Genomic DNA, 21617 nt, shown 5'->3' with positions numbered 1-21617 from the left:
TTGACAAAGATTTTTGACAAAGATATTTGACAAAAAAATTTGACAGTGTAATACCGGCCTTACTTCCCCCACCATCGCCTATGATCTTCAGCAAGCAGCTGCTGCTAGGTGGATCTGCTCTCTTTCTGCTCTGACTCATTGGACAGCACTGATCTACAATTGTTTGCTTGTGTATCAGTATGTGAAATATAATGGGCTTTGTCTTCAACTAAGTAAATGTTTTCTAAATTGACAGAACGTTCTTAAGTAGTGTGATAGGAGTGTCATGTCCTAGCATTCTGCAGCTTCTTATAATCAGTCATTTGTAATAAAGTAACACACCATTGTCTGAAGTGAAGTGACTAAATGAGTCAAAATGTATTGCAACCAAGAGTTATTTGCTGAGGTTCATACTACTGCAGAACAGTCACTACCGTAAAGATATTTTTTATTTCAGTATAACCATCATAATTTTTTGCTTTAGTAACTGTGTCTAAATATTAACGTGAAATGACGATTTACTAATGGCTACTGAGATTTAAAACTCGAGATCGTTAAAATCCTATGTTTGTTGTAGATAACAAACCACCAAAGCTCTTTGGCTAAAAGTTGTGCAGCTCCAGTACAAATAATTTTACTTGCTGCTATCTTGGATGTCACGTAGGTAGAATTTACAACGTTGACATGTGGAAACGCTAACCTGCATTTAAGGGTAGTGGAGGTGGGGGGGAAGGGAGGGGGCACACATTTGTAAGAAAATGATGCCTATGGGATCTCGGATTTATGTTTTAATCCATAAAATTTCGATCTTACAGTGTGGAATATTAAATGTTTCTTCTTGCAATGTGATATGACGAAAGTTTTTCAATCCCACAGGTTATATATAATATCACTTTGATCAGTTTTGCTCTCGCAGCTCTTACAGTGATAGTGTCTTTTTTGTAGATGCTCTGGTGAGAACATTCGCATTTATCTTCCAGATGAAATGACTGTGAAATCTGCGAATGTGTTTCTTTCACAGTGTGCCTAAAATAAGGATATAGTTTTCCAAAGACTCAGGATGCAGAAACGCAAGCAGAAAACCCCTGTTGTGTAAACTTAAAGTATGTATTATATCAGTTCAGCAGAAATTGTGCAACTAAAATGGAGCATTTAACCGCAAATAACTGCAAAGTCCAGGGAAAGGTACTTACAAGAGCCCCTACGTCTACGGCGCTTCAGAACTGCAACGATCTGCATAAACTAAGAAAGAAAGATTATGCTGTTATTTGGCAGATGCAAGCGACCTTGCAAAGAATAAGGCCAACATTGTTCTTCATTCATTGAAAAATATTTTGATAAAGCCGAAAAGTGTGAACTTTCTTGTAGATGGAATACCACATACGAGTAGGTACGACTGGGAGGAGTGGTCGTGTGTAAACTAAGAAATCCGACATTCAAACAAGAAGCTAAACAGAGTAGTAAAAGAGCTAAAAGAGTATGAGGTACGTTGACATTCCCAAAGTTAGAGAATTTTACAGAGCACATGAGCTTCATCTATATGGGCGAGACAAATACCGATGGCCAAAATAATTCTTGAAAATCCGGCAGTGAAAGGAGAGGTGCACAGGTCTACTATACAAGAACAACTAGAGTGGAAAGGTCCAGACAGTGAAGCTACAACGTCAGCTACAGGTGCACCACCAACACCAGGAGAATCTGAAAAGACAGATTCATCATTATCAGTTATGTCAGCATCTAGAATGATAACTAAAGGAACGCTTGTTTCCAGTGGTTAAAGATTTCAGATACAAAACTAACAACTTCCGTTCCAGTACACCAGCAACACCAGCATATGCTGAGAAAAAACACAGACTAATTGCTGACAGACATATCAGCAACTGGAACAGTAACTGAAGGAAAGCCTTTAACTAGTTGTCACTCTCAAAGGCTAAGAAAAATATCAAGGGAAAATAAAGCTTCAACAGAACCAGATGTAAAGGAGAACAATAGCATAAAGATGCCCACACAGCTGCAACAGAAAGAAAATAAAACCAGCAACCACCCCTCACGTCAGTGAACCCACAATAGCAGCCAACCAACTCACAGGAGACAACCACCTGTAAGAAGCAGTTGATGTTCATGGAGTTACAGCACCTGCTCCATTCATGCCACTGTGTACCATCATGGTATGAGGGCCTGTGGATGGTACCGATCAAAACCAGTTACCATCAAAATAAATGTTTTTGTGGTTAAGACTGTCTGTGCCCATTTTTGAAGTACTTTTTTATGAGTCCACTGTTCTTCATGATAAATATTCTCAAAAATTACTAGAACGATTTTTGCTGGGCCAAGAATTCACAGTACAACCTAACAGGCACAAAAATCATCCATCTAGCAAATACGTAACCCCCAGATAAAACAGAGAAGGTAAACTTTTTCTCAAAGACAAATGGCTTGCAGAAAAATAAAGGTGAGACTAAGTGCTCACATTATTACAAATTAATATTTGCTTCATTCATTAAGCAGTTAGAAAATAATGATGGAAATCTGGATGAAATTGTGTGTGTGTGTGTGTGTGTGTGTGTGTGTGTGTGTGTGTGTGTATGTGTGTGTGTGAGAGAGAACTGGTAAATATAACATCAGACAATTTGTTCCTCAGATAAACGTCATTACAGACATAACACACAGAAATTAGGAGTGAAATGGAGGACTATTGTCTTTATCAGAGATAATGTAAAGTTTAGGAAATTGATGTAACATCTTATTGTTCAGTGTTAGTTGGAGAATTTAACTTCATAGAAATGGCCGATGAAAATTTAATAATTGTAGGTCTATGCATACATTTTTGAAATATTTGAATTACTAGTTAGAAAAAAACTAAAGTATAAACATAGATTGCCATTGCAGTGATTTCAAGATATGAATGGTGATCATGGGTAAACAGCACTCAAGAACCTTTCTTAATTGTTGAAGGTCCCCTAATCTGTGTGCTACACATAATAATTTTTGCGTAAATAATATCATTGTTAATATTTCCAGTGGCAACTACATAGTTAGTCTTGCAAATGATTACTTTGCAGGCTATGACCCACTTCTGAGACTCGCTATTGAACAATGGCAATGTGTGAGGTATTCTAACTCTAATTGCTCTTAAAATTGTTAAAAGTGACAGTATTGTTGTTGTTATTACTATTATTATTATTATTATTTTCATCATTATTATTATTTTATTGTTCACTATTATTGTTTACAATCATCCATATTGCATCACATCATGCCCTAGTATTACACGGAATAATGCCATCTATTAAAGTACAAGGCACAATCCCATAAAGGTTAGGCCTACTGAGCGATACTGGATACTTGGAAAAAACTTGTTCTTTTATCTGTATGAGTAAAAATGATAACAGAAGTTCTGGTACTCATAGATTTATTTATATTTGAGGTGAATTTTTCTATCCTTCTTGTCGAAAGCTTCAGTCACAGTTGTAGAAACGGCACTTGTCGTTTCACAGACTTGAGCTATCGTTTTTCAATGGACAGCAAAGCAATGTGAGAAAGTCTGGTCTGTGCCTTTGTATTGCGAAGATAAGATTCGTTATGTTTATGAGCATTTAATATCAAAACATTGTTCAAGCAAAAATCTATTCTTGTGCTGCCAAGCTTGATTAGTGTCCATATAGTTGAAATGAATTGAATTGTACTCGCTCAAGGCATTTTTTGTCCACAAAACATCGGAAGAAAACAAAACATACGCAAAAAAGCACAATTTTTGTCCTCTTTACAGACACATAACCATTTGTAAAAGGAGTGCCAGGATTCTTGAAAATGTCTGATATAATTTTAAGGTACTGTATTTAAATGTGGAATATCTGGTGTAGGCCATCCCCATGTAATCACATCACTTTTCTTCTCAAAACTAAGTCCTCCAAGAAACTTTCCAGCATACATTTATGAAATAATATGTGTATATCTTTTGAGGAGTCCACTACTTCATCCATATTCCTTCAGCAACACAACTTCATGCTTACACAGAAACTAATTCAAAAACATTTAAAAATATACATATTCACTAATACTGTAACGGACAAATAATAACATGCACTAAAACACCATGGAACACTAAAATATGTACCCTGAGTTATATCTGAACACTTTCATCACAGTGGCAAGTGAAACAATAACACAAATGTCTTTCTGAGAGCTAGAGAATCGTAAGCACTACAAGATTATCAATTGCCTTTAATAGCTGCACATCTCTCCTCTTTCTCTAGCAGGAGCGAGAGAGGGGATGGACTGTGCAATGGGATGAGTGCTCACAGTTAATTGCTGTTGCTGGGAAGTTACAGGAGTGCAGCGTACAGTTGGCCTGCCTCAGTGGCCTTCCAAACTGGTGCTTGTCACACTAACAGCCGTTAATGTCTTAAATTCCCCTGGATTAACAGTGCATTTTACAAGTATGAACTATGCCTGAACTGAAATTAGAGAAAAAATTTATAGCAAGAATGTTTAAATTCGAAAAAATGCGTCTTATCTGTTACTGTAATCGGTGATTACAGCAGTTACTAGCACACTCCACCTCTACTATTGAATAACCAAATTAGTCTAGTGTGAACAATATGATGTGAAGGCAAAAGGAAGAGTACGTTATATCCCCTACTGGCATTTTAGAAAACACAAATTGAGACTTCATCCATAAGTGTTCATCTGATCAAACTGATGTTGAAATTGCCTTAATACTTTTTAAAATTTTAATATTATGGTATTTAGGCTTACCATTAATAAAAACTAACACTTCCAGGCCATATAAAAATGAAAAGTTTACTTGGTAGACACAGGAACTGTTCCAACCAGACAAAACATATTCTTGCTATATACTGCATATAAAAAATGGCTGTATGCAGAGCCAAAGAACACCTCTTATGCAGCCTATCGAAAAGTAAAAAATAATTACAAATTTAAGCTTGTACATGAAAGGTATATAGAAGGTGCATCCAACAAATTCGAGGCAAATTATAGAACAAGAGAACCCCTCAGTTTGCATAAATATGGCTCAGCTCAGTCCAAGTGAACTGAATGACTATTTCTTTAATTCAGTTGAAGAAACTGAGGTTAAAATAGAAGCAAGAGGCACATCTATCTGCAAGGGATTTGTTTCATGCCCAGCAACCAGTAGCTCATGCCTTTAACTGGTATAGTATCACACCCACTGAAATTAAAAGAACAGCCTCAAAATCATCATTCTCTGAAAGTACTGACTGCCATTGCCTCTCCAGTTCACTGTGAAAAAGAAAGAAACAGTAGGCTTGATGCGTTAACCATTTGCTTTCATGTTTAACAAATTTTTACAGTCTGGAGCTGTTCTTATTACCCAGAATTCCAATGTTACACCTGAGTTTAAAGAGGGTGACAAAGATCTTACACAAAGTTATCATCCATTCACAATTGTACACTTACATATACCAAATCAAGTAGCTACGAGTACTTTGAGACATAATCTTCTGTGTAACAGACAACTGCTGTTTCAACAAGACTGAAATACCACTGTGGCTTTTTTTTAATTAACACCTTTCAGAAACGGGAATAAAGTGTCACTTGTCTTATGCAATCTAAGTAAAGCATCTAACTGCATTCCTTTTGACATCCTGATAGTAAAATTAGAAACTTATGATTGTATAATTCAGTATTAGGAGTAATAGATTCACATCATAGCAACAAAAACAGTCTGTCTTAATTAAAAATACACACTGCTCTGTAGTAGTAATTGGTACTGGCATTCCACAGCCCTCAGTTTTTGGACCCTTCTTCTCCACCACCACCATCATCATTATTATCAATGAACTTCCTCATTACTGAACTGTACTGATGCTGATGACACAAACCTGCTCACCTCATATCAAAGTATTTCAGCTTTTGATAATTTAATGTAGTAATCAATCAAATCTGTCCACTACTGGTTACTATTAAATGCTGCACAGGGTAGACGTGTGGTCTCAGATGCCTTGCCATGGTCCGTGCAGCTCCGCCTGTCAGAGATTCGAGTTCTCCCTCAGGCATGGGTGTGTGTGTTGTCTTTAGTGTAAGCTAGTTTCAGTTAGATTAAGTAGTTTGTAAGCTTAGGGAACGATGACCTTTGCAGTTTGGTGCCATTAGGCCTTACCGCAAATTTCCAAAATTTTTACTCTCAAATAAATTACTCTATACTCCAGAAAAAACTCATCAACTATTTCTAGAGTTGCTCAAAATAAAACTGTTAGGATAGCATATTGGTTCCAAACTTAGCTGGGAACAACATGTAAGTCGTGTTTGCAAAAAGGTTTCACAGGTTTCCTATCTCCTTTGGGCACTTAGAAATATGATTAGTGTGGACTAACTTCGAGTAATGTATTTGGGGTATGCTTCTAACATTAACCAAAACTTTGAAAGTACAGAAAAGAACATTATGTATAATGTGTAAAATTGATTCTAGGGAGCACTATCGTCCCTTCTTCAGCCATCTCAGGCTACTTATACTATTGGTAAAAAACGATCATATGAAAGGTGTTGTCAAAGAAGAAATTCATAATGACAACACTAGAATGAAGACATACCAAGGTACAGACTATCAAAAACCCACAGAATGTGAATGCATTAAAAACGTCCAATAGCTAACACAAATTGCTCAGACAACTTCAACAACACTCTTAAGGGAAGATTGTACAATTGGAAAGACAACCCCTTTTGTGGTATGTAAGAGATTTATGATCTGACTAGCGCTGAGATCAAGTTGTTAAACAACAATTGTACATATTCTTTATTCTGCTTACATAGGTGTATCAATTAAAAATATGTAGTGGTTATTAGCACTAAGGTAATAGCTGTATTCATTATGTTAAGAACGCTATAGTATTTAGTGGCTTCATATGTTAACTGTGGTTACCAAGTTAGCAACAGTAATGTGCACTGAACACCACATTCGGTAATTTTACAAACTGTTTGTATATCAACAATATCTAAGCATTGTATACTTAAAAATTTTTTATTGTGATATCAACCAAAGAAGAAGCCTATCTCATCTCTTATTATCAATGGGCAATAACGCACTCCCCATGGCCGAGATTGCTAACACTTGCCTGTGTGGTGGCCCCCTTTATGTTATTCGTGAGGAGTAGGCTATGAGTCGTCATAAGGTTCCAGCCTTTCCTTTCTGTTACCATCATCGCCATCATCTTCATCATACAAAACAAACATTGCACTACACCCCTCCGCCACATACATGTAGTATTACAAATATTGTAATGGAGCATGTTGTAAATATGAGGGTTGGAACTTTAATAGTGGCAACTATTTATTTACAGCTCGTACAATATAGATACGTGTTTCAAAGTTTTACTGATCTTCAAAGTAGTCACCAGCATTGTGTATAACCCACTACCAGCGATGTGGAAGTCGTAGGATACTCTTAGCAGTGCTAGTTGTGTTGACAGTTCGAGCAGCGCGGTCCATTGCCTCACGAATTTGCAGCAGTTTCGAAGCGAATGCCATGAAGTGTTTCCTTCAGTTTACATATCGAGTTGAACTTACGAGGGCTCGAGTTAGGGAAGTACAGTAGATGGTATAGCACTTAACAGCCTCATCAGTCAAACAAATCAGTAACAGCTTGCACTGTACGTGCTTGAGCATTGTCCTGCAAAATGATGGTCAGGTTCTGCAGAAAGTGTCATAACTTCTGTCTCTATGCTGTTCATTTCTGGAACACAACCTACGGCCAGCTTCGAGACATGTGATGACACTTTCTGCAGGACCTGACCATCATTTTGCAGGACAGTGCTCAGGCATGTACAGTGCAAGCTGTTACTGATTTGTTTGATTCATGGGGCTGCTAAGTGCTATACCAACTACTGCACTCCCCTGACTTTAGCTCTCGTGAGTTCAGCTCGATTTCTAAATTGAAAGAAACACTTCACGGCATTCGCTTCAGAACTGCTACAAATTCGTCAGGCAATAGATAGCGCCGCTCGAACTGTCAACAGAACTGACACTACTAAGAGTATCCTACAACTTCCACATCACTGGCAATGGGTTATACACAATGCTAGTAACTAGTCTGAACGCCAGTAAAACTTTGAAACACGTATCTATTTTGTACAAGCTGTAAATAAATAGTTGCCACTATTAAATTTCCATCCCTCGTAAATAAACAAAAAATTAAAAAAACAATGGGCAGTAACGATTCTGGATTCTTGTACACAATTCTACAGCTGAATTGATATTTGGTGAAAATTCCTAATAAGTTGCACAGGCTTCTTGTGGTTCAATTTCTTCTAAGTTTAGAATTTCTGTTTTGAAGTGAGTAAAAAATTTTATTTTAGTGTAAATCTCGATAGATCCAGTAAATTACCTATACAACTTTTACCTGTATACCTTCTGATATGGTTTAACTGACTTGAATATCTTAATAGGAGTAACAATAACCTCTCTAGCTGACTGATCGAGAAATTTAATTCTCCCTGACTGAATACAAGATATACATCATCCACACAATTGAAGACTTATTCTTGTGCAGTTATTGCTAATGTTGATACTTCGTGAAAGTATTTAGAACTGAGAAATGAATCACTGAAATATCTTTATGTTGAAGCAGAAAGTAGAAATGAGCACCCTTATTCTAAGCCTGCAAAAGTTTTTTTTTGCTTGTATTATATATCAGTCTTTTTGTGGATGAGCGAATAGTGAGCATACTGCTTTCTCCTATAGTCCAGTCCAAAGACGCTTCAAACACAGGCTTTTGACAAAATACCCTACAACTCAATCAATCAGCAGAATCTTCACAGAAGCTTACAGGGTATTGTTGGAGCACAAATTTGGTGAATTGCTCTATTTTTTTGTTGACAGCTGAAATGTCAGTTAATGGGTCCATATTCTAGTATGAACATTAAGAACTGTTCTGATGTATTCTGATTGTTCTACAAGCTTCTATTAAGTTCTGAAATTATCTGGAAAAAGATTTTTATTTCAAAATAAGAATCCAGATGTATACAATGTATTCCATTAGAACGTTTATTTTTTCTCTTGTTCTTTTCAAATTGTTTGAGAAGGTTTCATTATGTACTGGAATGAATTGGAAGCTTCCACACTCTCAACAGCCAAAGGTTCTTTCAGTTTAAATAAGCCTTACCTGCTTGACTGCTAAACTTTTTGGAATTTCTTCATTTTTAATCTACATTTAATACCAATAAATTATTGTCACAGTCCACGTCCATTCATGAAAGAGTTCTGCAGCTTAAAATTGGAGTTTAAATCCCATTCTTAAAATTATATTATTTCTATCTAAAATTGTCTGGTGTCTCCAGTGCTCTTCCAAGTATATAAGTATCTTTCGTAATTCTTAATGAAGTATTAGCAATGATTAAATAACATTTCATGTGAAATTCTAGCAGACAGCTTCCCCTTTCATTCATTTACCCAGTTCATATTCTCCTATAGCCTGTTCACAATGAAATGAACGAATTGTGAGGGGAGTGTAGTGAGTGATGGAAGAAAACTGTGCCCATCAGCTCAGCACACAGAATGCTGAATGTGAGGGAAGGTGCAGGGGAACAAACTGCGCTTACGTCACACAGTGATGTCCCTTGACTTCCGCTCACATGTCAATTATGCTCCAAGTGACGTTAATAATGCCAGGACTGGCAGTTGATGTCAGTATGGTGGGTAGTACACACTCAAAAAATTCAGAGTGGGTGAAATATCCACTTTGGACTTTAGGGAATGTATATACACTGTCACAACGTACGTCAAGCAGCCATGCTAATTATATACAATGACATAATTACGTCTTACCAGGAGTTCTTTCCTCGTTCTGGAGAACAGCTCTCCCAAATATTAACCCATCTACTCCAAGACACCAAACAGTTGCTGTATCTCATTCGTGACAGCAGCTCTCCCAAAGTGGGGCAGCAGCATCATGAACGTATGGTGCCTTACTAACCTAGCCTAGTTTACACGATGACACTAGCTTGCATACTGTGGCACCTAATCACTGCACATGCATGGCGCGCGTTTGCACAACTCGTTAGAGAAACTAAGCAGTTACGGCTTGTTCCAACTTTCGCAACACTACTTGCACGAGTTTTTAGGTTAGATGTGTCAGTATGGTGTAAACAAACGGAAATATGAATTGGGGAATGGAAGAAATTCTCCGCTTTTTGTTCATCTATGCTATACAAAAGTGTCTGTGGAATTTCAATCATGTTGCCTATAAAAACAAGCAGCGACATGTTGCTGCATTTGAGGCCATCCCATGCGTTCTAAACATCGAAAGACTGACGATATCTGAGCTACTGGGGGAAATATATACAATTAAGAGTACATGTGCTAACGAACTATAAAAAATGCAGGCAAGCAAAACATCTGGCTGTGGAAGAGCCGCGGTTCTGGCGCTGCAGTCCGGAACCGCGGGACTGCTACAGTCGCAGGTTCGAATCCTGCCTCGGGCATGGGTGTGTGTGATGTCCTTATGTTAGTTAGGTTTAAGTAGTTCTAAGTTCTAGGGGACTTATGACCTAAGATGTTGAGTCCCATAGTGCTCAGAGCCATTTGAACCATTTGTGGAAGAGCCCACGTCTACAAGAGAAAATCCCATGATTCGAGTTGGCTGATTCGTTTTTAAGGAAAACTGTGCATAGGAGAAAAGCAGACACAAATCTGCTAAATTGAATTCTTTACTCAATAGTGCTTTGTTTAAAAAGTCGGATCAGTGCTTTACATTCACAATTTGTATGTAGTACTGGTACGTATTTTTAAACTCTTAAATTTTGCCAAGGTACAGCTTTATCTGTAAGAAGTAGTTCGAACACCATTCCCTTCCTAATGCGGCCTCTTTCGAATAATTATTGCTGCTGGCTTGCAGCTTTGCGTCTATGAGCCCCCCATCATTTACTGCTCTCCATGTCCCTGGCTGGTAAACTCCACTATCCACATTCTCTTGACCAATAGATTAGAGCTGTACGTATTATTGGGGAACTGTTTTACTCTGCCCGTTATGGACAGCACATGTAGGCCTGACATGTAGTCCACTATTTATGGGCGAAGTGGTACAGATACGTAAAATTTTGACACCAGAACTCTGAACGGATTTTCCACAACATGGCGAGTTCTCGAAAGTCTGTAGTTGAATATTTTTTTGTTTTAAATTCAGTGAGCCATGTATTGAAAAGGCTTCTTTAAATACAGTATTTATGAAAATGCATTGTCACCTACTAAAACAGCATCTTCCGGCAGAGCGAGAGCTGTGGATTCTGTTGCCTGTTGTAGCGTGCAGCTTGCAAAAATGCCACCATCATATGCCCTTCCCGCTTCACCTATATCAACATAAGTCAAAAAGTACTTACTGGCTACAACAGCAAAGAGAACAATGCTTAAGGTGTGTTTATAATTTTATAACGCAGAAACACTTTTTGGTGGACAGTTAATCACTACATGTTTCCCATCTATTGCACCAAAACAAAAGAAATTCAGTCGAATTTGAAAGCCCTTCATAAAAAAAGTCGTGTGACTAGGGCTTCCCATTGGGTAGACCGTTCGCCGGGTGCAAGTCTTTCGACTTGACGCCACTTCGGCGACTTGCGCGTCGATGGGGATGAAATGATGATGATGAGGGCAACACAACACCCAGTCTCTGAGCGGAGAAAATCTCCAACCCAGCCAGGAATCGAACCCAGGCCCTTAGGATTGACATTTTGTCACGCTAGTCACTCAGCTACCAGGGGTGGACAGCCCTTCATTGTATCCCTCCATTCATTTTCAGTCTCGGATACTTGTAAAAATAGTAATCAGTATTAATGATCCAAACACTGCAGTTCATTATAATGATGTGAAAATGCTGAGTGGTCAGCCTGATGGGTTTCCGTCCTTCGGGCCCGGGTTCGATTCCCGGCTGGGTCGGAGATTTTCTCCGTTCAGGGACTGGATGTTGTGTTGTCTTCATCTTCATTCCCCTCCGGAGTTCAGGTCGCCCGATGTGGCGTCGAATGCAATAAGACCAGCACCTAGGCGGCCGGACCTGCCCCACAAGGGGCCTCCCGGCCAATGACGCCAAACGCTCATTTCCGTTATAATGATACCAAATTACGCTCAGATATGCTCCAAGTCATATTACAACAATCTCATTCTTTCCCTTACTGGATGATAATAAAGAAAATGAAGAAGATGAAAATCAGCATGCACTGGAGGACATACTAATAAATGAACCACAGTCTCCATCCCAATCAAGCATAAACAAAATCAATGATAGTATGAATGTTCAGTGTTGCAACAGCAGCTTGCAACCAGCATCGAAACACATTATTGTGAAGTAAGCTGTGCCAAAGACTCTTTCCAGCACCTCGAAAATGATGTCGATGTTCTAAGGTAAGTCACAACTCAGAGGAGGATGAAATTGCCCATTTTTGCAAGAGCATTATGAAGCAAATACGAAAATTGCCAGAATAATATAACATAGAAGTGATAGAGCAAAAGTAGGCCCTGATTACCTATAAGTGAAAACGTTTCTTGGCCAAAAGGCAAAAGAAAGAACAGGTCCACTCAGAACAGTTAGTTGCTGCAGAGGAAATACTAGGTGTGGAAGGAGAGCTGTCACAGTCAGAAGTCATCACCTAGTATTATGATGACATAGTGAATTAAGTTAAGTTAAATTGTAATGGTGTGTTCTTACTGCAAATGTATTTTTTGATCTTTAATAATAATAATACATAAATAATTAAACAGTGTTATCCTTTACTGTTATGCATTCTGCAAGTCCCATGTAGATATCATCACAAACAACTGGAACGAATTTAACAATTGCAGGTCTAGGAACACGATGGAGGTACTTTAGTGAAGAATACGAATCCCCAGTTGCCTGGAAATACAATGTGATTTGTAATTTTAGCTCTGGCGTCAGTGCGTCACGTATTACAGTATCTTTTTCCCTTATTGCATTGTTGAAATGAAATTGTGTGGCATTGATGGCCAGTAGGCCCAAACTGGGGAAGTTCGGGTACAAGTCTTGTTTCAGGTGACGCTATACTGGGCGACTTGCATGTCGGTGACAATGAGATCATGATGATAAGGATAACACAACACCCAGTCCACGAGCAGAGAAAATCTCCAACCCGGCCAGGAATTGAACCCAGGCCTCCTGCATGGTGGGCGAACACGTTATCACTCAGCTAAGCTAGCAGATGTTGCATTGTTAACTGTACTTAAAAGAAACGTGAACTCTTCTGGTGACATTCAAGGATGATTAAAATAATTTCTAGGATATTCCACGACGATTTCTTTCAGCAAGGTCACTGAGCAATCGAGCTGACTTTTTTCGATCCAATTACGAACCCAAATATGTTTCTCAATTTTCTTCATCTTTTGTCTAATGCAACCATTTTACGCAAAGAAGCATTAACTCCGCCACAACTCGTACAGCCGCAAAACTTTCATTTTACACAAGAATGTCTGCACTTACAAACGACGATGGCGCCGTGTCTACAGAGTACAGACATACACTAAACCCTTTGGGTGCACTCGTTTCACGCAACTAGTAGCGCAAGACAGTGTCGTCATGTAAACTAAGCGTAATGCACTGATGTAGCTGCTCACGATCATTCGGAAATGCTGAAGGCCAGACGGGAGAGCAGCTTACGCAAATACCATTGTGTGGTATAGCAGCCATTCTGATTGAGACAACAGCTCCACCAGCGTTCGCTGGGTGTACAAACACACGTATTTATGAAAATATGTGATCGAGATAACTAAACTAAAAAACGAGGAGAAAAAGAGTGGAGAAGAGCTGTTTTTGTAGTTTTTCAATTTCACTGAAGTCAGATGCAGTAAGGTAAATTTTCCAACCAAACTTCAGTGATTGTGCCAGTACGAACATGATTGCGTTTGCATAGAATTTTAATGAGGTCCTAGAATAACTTTATATCCCTGCAGGGGTGACTAAATTTTGTATCTTCATTTCACTGTAATATTTACACTTGTTACTAAAGGGGAAAAATTATCATTATAGAAAATACATTTATAATACTGACCGTTCTGCAGTAGTATAAAGTTCAGCAAGGCGGCACTCTCAGTTACGACACTTCTAGTGCTGCCATATTCCTTTATTACAAATAAGTGATTATAAGCAATTCCTGAGTGCTAGAATGAGACTATTATCGTACAGATTAAGAAAGTTATACCTGAATGCGATTTCCACTCTGCAGCGGAGTGTGCGCTGATATGAAACTTCCTGGCAGATTAAAACTGTGTGCCCGACCGAGACTCGAACTCGGGACCTTTGCCTTTCGCGGGCAAGTGCTCTACCAACTGAGCTACCGAAGCACGACTCACGCCCGGTACTCACAGCTTTACTTCTGCCAGTACCTCGTCTCCTACCTTCCAAACTTTACAGAAGCTCTCCCGCGAACCTTGCAGAACTAGCACTCCTGAAAGAAAGGATATTGCGGAGACATGGCTTAGCCACAGCCTGGGGAATGTTTCCAGAATGCGATTTCCACTCTGCAGCGGAGTGTGCGCTGATATGAAACTTCCTGGCAGATTAAAACTGTGTGCCCGACCGAGACTCGAACTCGGGACCTTTGCCTTTCGCGGGCAAGTGCTCTACCAACTGAGCTACCGAAGTACGACTCACGCCCGGTACTCACAGCTTTACTTCTGCCAGTACCTCGTCTCCTACCTTCCAAACTTTACAGAAGCTCTCCCGCGAACCTTGCAGAACTAGCACTCCTGAAAGAAAGGATCTTGCGGAGACATGGCTTAGCCACAGCCTGGGGAATGTTTCCAGAATGCGATTTCCACTCTGCAGCGGAGTGTGCGCTGATATGAAACTTCCTGGCAGATTAAAACTGTGTGCCCGACCGAGACTCGAACTCGGGACCTTTGCCTTTCGCGGGCAAGTGCTCTACCAACTGAGCTACCGAAGCACGACTCACGCCCGGTACTCACAGCTTTACTTCTGCCAGTACCTCGTCTCCTACCTTCCAAACTTTACAGAAGCTCTCCCGCGAACCTTGCAGAACTAGCACTCCTGAAAGAAAGGATATTGCGGAGACATGGCTTAGCCACAGCCTGGGGAATGTTTCCAGAATGCGATTTCCACTCTGCAGCGGAGTGTGCGCTGATATGAAACTTCCTGGCAGATTAAAACTGTGTGCCCGACCGAGACTCGAACTCGGGACCTTTGCCTTTCGCGGGCAAGTGCTCTACCAACTGAGCTACCGAAGCACGACTCACGCCCGGTACTCACAGCTTTACTTCTGCCAGTACCTCGTCTCCTACCTTCCAAACTTTACAGAAGCTCTCCCGCGAACCTTGCAGAACTAGCACTCCTGAAAGAAAGGATCTTGCGGAGACATGGCTTAGCCACAGCCTGGGGAATGTTTCCAGAATGCGATTTCCACTCTGCAGCGGAGTGTGCGCTGATATGAAACTTCCTGGCAGATTAAAACTGTGTGCCCGACCGAGACTCGAACTCGGGACCTTTGCCTTTCGCGGGCAAGTGCTCTACCAACTGAGCTACCGAAGCACGACTCACGCCCGGTACTCACAGCTTTACTTCTGCCAGTACCTCGTCTCCTACCTTCCAAACTTTACAGAAGCTCTCCCGCGAACCTTGCAGAACTAGCACTCCTGAAAGAAAGGATCTTGCGGAGACATGGCTTAGCCACAGCCTGGGGAATGTTTCCAGAATGCGATTTCCACTCTGCAGCGGAGTGTGCGCTGATATGAAACTTCCTGGCAGATTAAAACTGTGTGCCCGACCGAGACTCGAACTCGGGACCTTTGCCTTTCGCGGGCAAGTGCTCTACCAACTGAGCTACCGAAGCACGACTCACGCCCGGTACTCACAGCTTTACTTCTGCCAGTACCTCGTCTCCTACCTTCCAAACTTTACAGAAGCTCTCCCGCGAACCTTGCAGAACTAGCACTCCTGAAAGAAAGGATATTGCGGAGACATGGCTTAGCCACAGCCTGGGGAATGTTTCCAGAATGCGATTTCCACTCTGCAGCGGAGTGTGCGCTGATATGAAACATCCTAGCAGATTAAAACTGTGTGCCCGACCGCGACTCGAACTCGGGACCTTTGCCTTTCGCGGGCAAGTGCTCTACCAACTGAGCTACCGAAGCACGACTCACGCCCGGTACTCACAGCTTTACTTCTGCCAGTACCTCGTCTCCTACCTTCCAAACTTTACAGAAGCTCTCCCGCGAACCTTGCAGAACTAGCACTCCTGAAGGAAAGGATATTGCGGAGACATGGCTTAGCCACAGCCTGGGGAATGTTTCCAGAATGCGATTTCCACTCTGCAGCGGAGTGTGCGCTGATATGAAACATCCTGGCAGATTAAAACTGTGTGCCCGACCGAGACTCGAACTCGGGACCTTTGCCTTTCGCGGGCAAGTGCTCTACCAACTGAGCTACCGAAGCACGACTCACGCCCGGTACTCACAGCTTTACTTCTGCCAGTATCTCGTCTCCTACCTTCCAAACTTTACAGAAGCTCTCCCGCGAACCTTGCAGAACTAGCACTCCTGAAAGAAAGGATATTGCGGAGACATGGCTTAGCCACAGCCTGGGGAATGTTTCCAGAATGCGATTTCCACTCTGCAGCGGAGTGTGCGCTGATATGAAACTTCCTGGCAGATTAAAACTGTGTGTCCGACCGAGACTCGAACTCGGGACCTTTGCCTTTCGCGGGCAAGTGCTCTACCAACTGAGCTACCGAAGCACGACTCACGCCCGGTACTCACAGCTTTACTTCTGCCAGTACCTCGTCTCCTACCTTCCAAACTTTACAGAAGCTCTCCCGCGAACCTTGCAGAACTAGCACTCCTGAAAGAAAGGATATTGCGGAGACATGGCTTAGCCACAGCCTGGGGAATGTTTCCAGAATGCGATTTCCACTCTGCAGCGGAGTGTGCGCTGATATGAAACTTCCTGGCAGATTAAAACTGTGTGCCCGACCGAGACTCGAAATCGGGACCTTTGCCTTTCGCGGGCAAGTGCTCTACCAACTGAGCTACCGAAGCACGACTCACGCCCGGTACTCACAGCTTTACTTCTGCCAGTACCTCGTCTCCTACCTTCCAAACTTTACAGAAGCTCTCCCGCGAACCTTGCAGAACTAGCACTCCTGAAAGAAAGGATTTTGCGGAGACATGGCTTAGCCACAGCCTGGGGAATGTTTCCAGAATGCGATTTCCACTCTGCAGCGGAGTGTGCGCTGATATGAAACATCCTGGCAGATTAAAACTGTGTGCCCGACCGAGACTCGAACTCGGGACCTTTGCCTTTCGCGGGCAAGTGCTCTACCAACAGAGCTACCGAAGCACGACTCACGCCCGGTACTAGCAGCTTTACTTCTGCCAGTACCTCGTCTCCTACCTTCCAAACTTTACAGAAGCTCTCCCGCGAACCTTGCAGAACTAGCACTCCTGAAAGAAAGGATATTGCGGAGACATGGCTTAGCCACAGCCTGGGGAATGTTTCCAGAATGCGATTTCCACTCTGCAGCGGAGTGTGCGCTGATATGAAACTTCCTGGCAGATTAAAACTGTGTGCCCGACCGAGACTCGAACTCGGGACCTTTGCCTTTCGCGGGCAAGTGCTCTACCAACTGAGCTACCGAAGCACGACTCACGCCCGGTACTCACAGCTTTACTTCTGCCAGTACCTCGTCTCCTACCTTCCAAACTTTACAGAAGCTCTCCCGCGAACCTTGCAGAACTAGCACTCCTGAAAGAAAGGATATTGCGGAGACATGGCTTAGCCACAGCCTGGGGAATGTTTCCAGAATGCGATTTCCACTCTGCAGCGGAGTGTGCGCTGATATGAAACTTCCTAGCAGATTAAAACTGTGTGCCCGACCGAGACTCGAACTCGGGACCTTTGCCTTTCGCGGGCAAGTGCTCTACCAACTGAGCTACCGAAGCACGACTCACGCCCGGTACTCACAGCTTTACTTCTGCCAGTACCTCGTCTCCTACCTTCCAAACTTTACAGAAGCTCTCCCGCGAACCTTGCAGAACTAGCACTCCTGAAAGAAAGGATATTGCGGAGACATGGCTTAGCCACAGTCTGGGGAATGTTTCCAGAATGCGATTTCCACTCTGCAGCGGAGTGTGCGCTGATATGAAACTTCCTGGCAGATTAAAACTGTGTGCCCGACCGAGACTCGAACTCGGGACCTTTGCCTTTCGCGGGCATTCTTGTCCCTCTCGTCATATATTCGTAAAATTTTACCTTTCCCGCTCTTGATCGATCAACCGTCAAAGCAATTCATTTCTAGACGAAAATACTCTTAAAACTACACTGGTTTAATGACATCGTTAGAACCAGTGGGTTTCTATGGACGTAGAATTTGTAAACAACGTTAGCATTGTCAGATTGTTTTAGATATCGTGAAAGAAAATTCTGCTGCTGATTAATTTCTCTTTGACGATTACTGTTGCGTTTAGTAAACTAATGGAAAATGCAATTAAAGTATTCACTGTACTAATACATATTTAATTCAGTTTACTGCAGAAACATCACGATGGCAGTCTATCTTAATAAAGCATTAAGTTCAAAAATGGTTCAAATAGCTCTGAGCACTATGGGAGTTAACTTCGGAGGTCATCAGTCCCCTAGAACTTAGAACTAGATAAACTTAACTAAACCAAGGACATCACACACATCCATGCCCGAGGCACGACTCGAACCTGCGACCGTAGCGGTCGCGCGGTTCCAGACTGTAGCGCCTAGAACCGCTCGGCCACCACGGCCGGCCCATCAACAAGCGACTTATGACTATGCTCTTTGAGAGTTTGGGCTCGCCGAGTTCATGAGTTGGCTGTGTGTGTGTGTGTGTGTGTGTGTGTGTGTGTGTGTGTGTGTGTGTGCATCGACTCCCGACTTGTCTTCGTGCATCCTTAGTTACTGTCGTGTATCGTTCAGCTCTCCGTTCAAGTGTTTGTCAGGTCGTGTGTGTAGCTAGCGTTATGTCTACTGACGACGGATTTGGATGTTGTCGGCATTCTGAGTGGAGTCGGTCGGTTGTTGCGGACCAGGGAAGTTATCTCCGCGCAGTGCGGTCGGCTGGGGCCGCTGGCAGCCCCTGGGCAGTCTCGGAGCGTGTCTGGAGCTGTCCGATCGCCACGACGAGCTTCGTGGTTCACCGACCCAGGACGTCAAAGTTGAGTAGTGGTTTCAACTACCCCAGCCACGTCTATTCAAGTTGTGGTGTTTCGCTTCGGTGGTTTGCTCTTGGGGAGGTTTTCTGGTGAGCAACACCGAGTGGTTCTACTGCTGAGATTTAGCCGCCAAGCGGTGCAATTAACTATTTTGGTCGACTGCGATTTGAGTGCACCAGTGGAATTTTCTGCCTAGTGGCCGTTAGTGTTCCGGTTACCTGCCGTGGCCACTAACAGAATTTCAGGCAGCGTACTTCCCTCACCTGTTGTCGCTGTCCAACATGGTGTGTAATGTTGACAGCTAATACATACTCCATTGTGGATCATCACGTTTGTAACGTTGCCGGTTGGGGTTCTCGTGTACTGACTGACGGGAAGCAAGTTGTTGTGTCGGTCGGACCGTGGCTGCCCCCTGATTGGGTTCCGACAGATCAAGTATAGTTGGGCTCACCACGTGTCTCACCTAAGCGAATGAGGGCAGACCGACTTCTCTGGAGGCATCCTGAGTGCCACCGGTGTTTAATTATCTGTTGTAAGCTATTTTAAATTTTAGGCTTATGGTTATTGTGGTTCCTTAAAGTTTGGCAAAATCAATTTTTAAATTTACCTTTCAAGCTTAAACAGTGCGGCCTTCTGCCTTTAAAGATTATGGTAATATATTTTGATCTTTTGAAGTTTAATTGTGGCCCTCAGCCATTTGTATTGCTTTGCGTATGTTGTTTTTGAATTATTTTATTGCTATCTTAATTGGATTTTTTTCTTGTTAAGATTTCTTGTTGGAGGCCTTCAGCCGTTAAAGAGTTACTAAAGTACAATAAAGGACAATTATAAGTATAAACTGACCTCAGCCCTTGGCCCTTTCCACAACCCTATCACCTGTTCTGCCCAGCGGGTTTAGCGGGCGTCTCAGGGGGCGACAGTGAACATTTATAACATGTGTTTAAAAAATCAGAACATCCTCTTTTTATTGGTAAATAGACTGTTCATGTAGAGTTTATACTTCATGAAATACAAATCAGTTAATTTGCTCCATCTTTTTAAATAACACTGTACACACAAAATGTCTCTGAGTAGTCTCCGAAAATTTTTGGATCGGGTTTGGTTTCACACTTTGCACGTATATGCAAGTTCAGAGTGAAGTAGCTTATTCCGTCTCCTTCTATAAAGTAGCGTGCCTGGCAAATTCTTTAGAGCGAAAAATGCCGAAACCCGACCCGCAGATAACTGTGGAACGGAATATTTCCGCTGCTGAAAGCAGCGAGAAAGCGAACATTGAAAAAGTGCCTGCGTGTCCCGGCAGTGACAGGCGGATAATTCATTCGGCAGGGAGGCGCTCGTGAGGTGATGTATGGCTCTGTTTAATGCGCAAGGCTCCCGGATCTTGCGCCGTAACTCCATTTAGGAGCGCCACACGTTGGTGATCAGCGCGTGAAATATTTGCCGGTGCTCACCGTAGCCCCCACCGGTACAATATGAATCAAGATTTAATGGATTATAGAAACGGCCACGGCACTCGCATCGCGGGAGACGATAATTTATTTAATTATACAGATGAAAAGTCGTAGCACCGGCTTTTTTTCCATACGTATTCCAACTCTGGTAGTGGATGACGTTATTTAGAGTATAGCAGCTTCGGCGTCGCTTTGAGGAAGAAATATATCCTTTGGCAAAACATATAAAAGGTAGAAACGCGCCTGCAGATACAAACGACACACACACACACACACACACACACACACACACACACACACACACACACACATACAGTTGAAGAAGTATGGTAAATTGCTGCTTTTTGTACAAGTCTGCAATGGAACCTTGTCATTTAGGCGCAACGTAACGACAAGGCAACAATTTCGCTGATAACAACTGCTACCACTAAGTCTACCACCACTGCTACTGCTGGTATCATTGTTCTTATAGCTCTAATAATGTTGCTAACAACTGACTGACATTCTGCATGTGGCGACCAACCTACATGGTACTTAATGAAGAAAAATGTTATCAATGTTAATTGCAGTCAAGTATGTACATCTGAACTACTTACGCAATAACAATCTAACTGAAATCAGATTTTAAGTTATATTCCCTTGTTAAAAGGTTTATTTATTTATTTATCGTATCCAAGACATCACCATTTTACAAAAAAAAAATATATTACAATGCAAGAGAAGCAGTTATAATACAATAATACATGGTTATAAGGTAAATTAACTACAATAATATAGAAAAGTATGTAACATATAATGATAAGAGCTAAGGATGCGAAACAGAGCGATTTTCATATCCCACGTGAAGCCCAATACACTGCAGCTTGAATAGCCTTGTCATTTGCTTCAAATAGGTCTTGAGTCGAACACGGGTTGTTTAGTTTCCTGCAGACCAGTAGGTGTTGTGAGTCTTGCTGTTCTCCACATTCGCAGGGCTCGTCTGCACTGATGTAGTCCCATTTTTCCAACTTTGCTCTG

This window comes from Schistocerca nitens, chromosome 4, assembly GCF_023898315.1.
Source record: "Schistocerca nitens isolate TAMUIC-IGC-003100 chromosome 4, iqSchNite1.1, whole genome shotgun sequence".
NCBI classification, from domain to species: domain Eukaryota; kingdom Metazoa; phylum Arthropoda; class Insecta; order Orthoptera; family Acrididae; genus Schistocerca; species Schistocerca nitens.
This window is presented reverse-complemented; position numbering follows the sequence as displayed.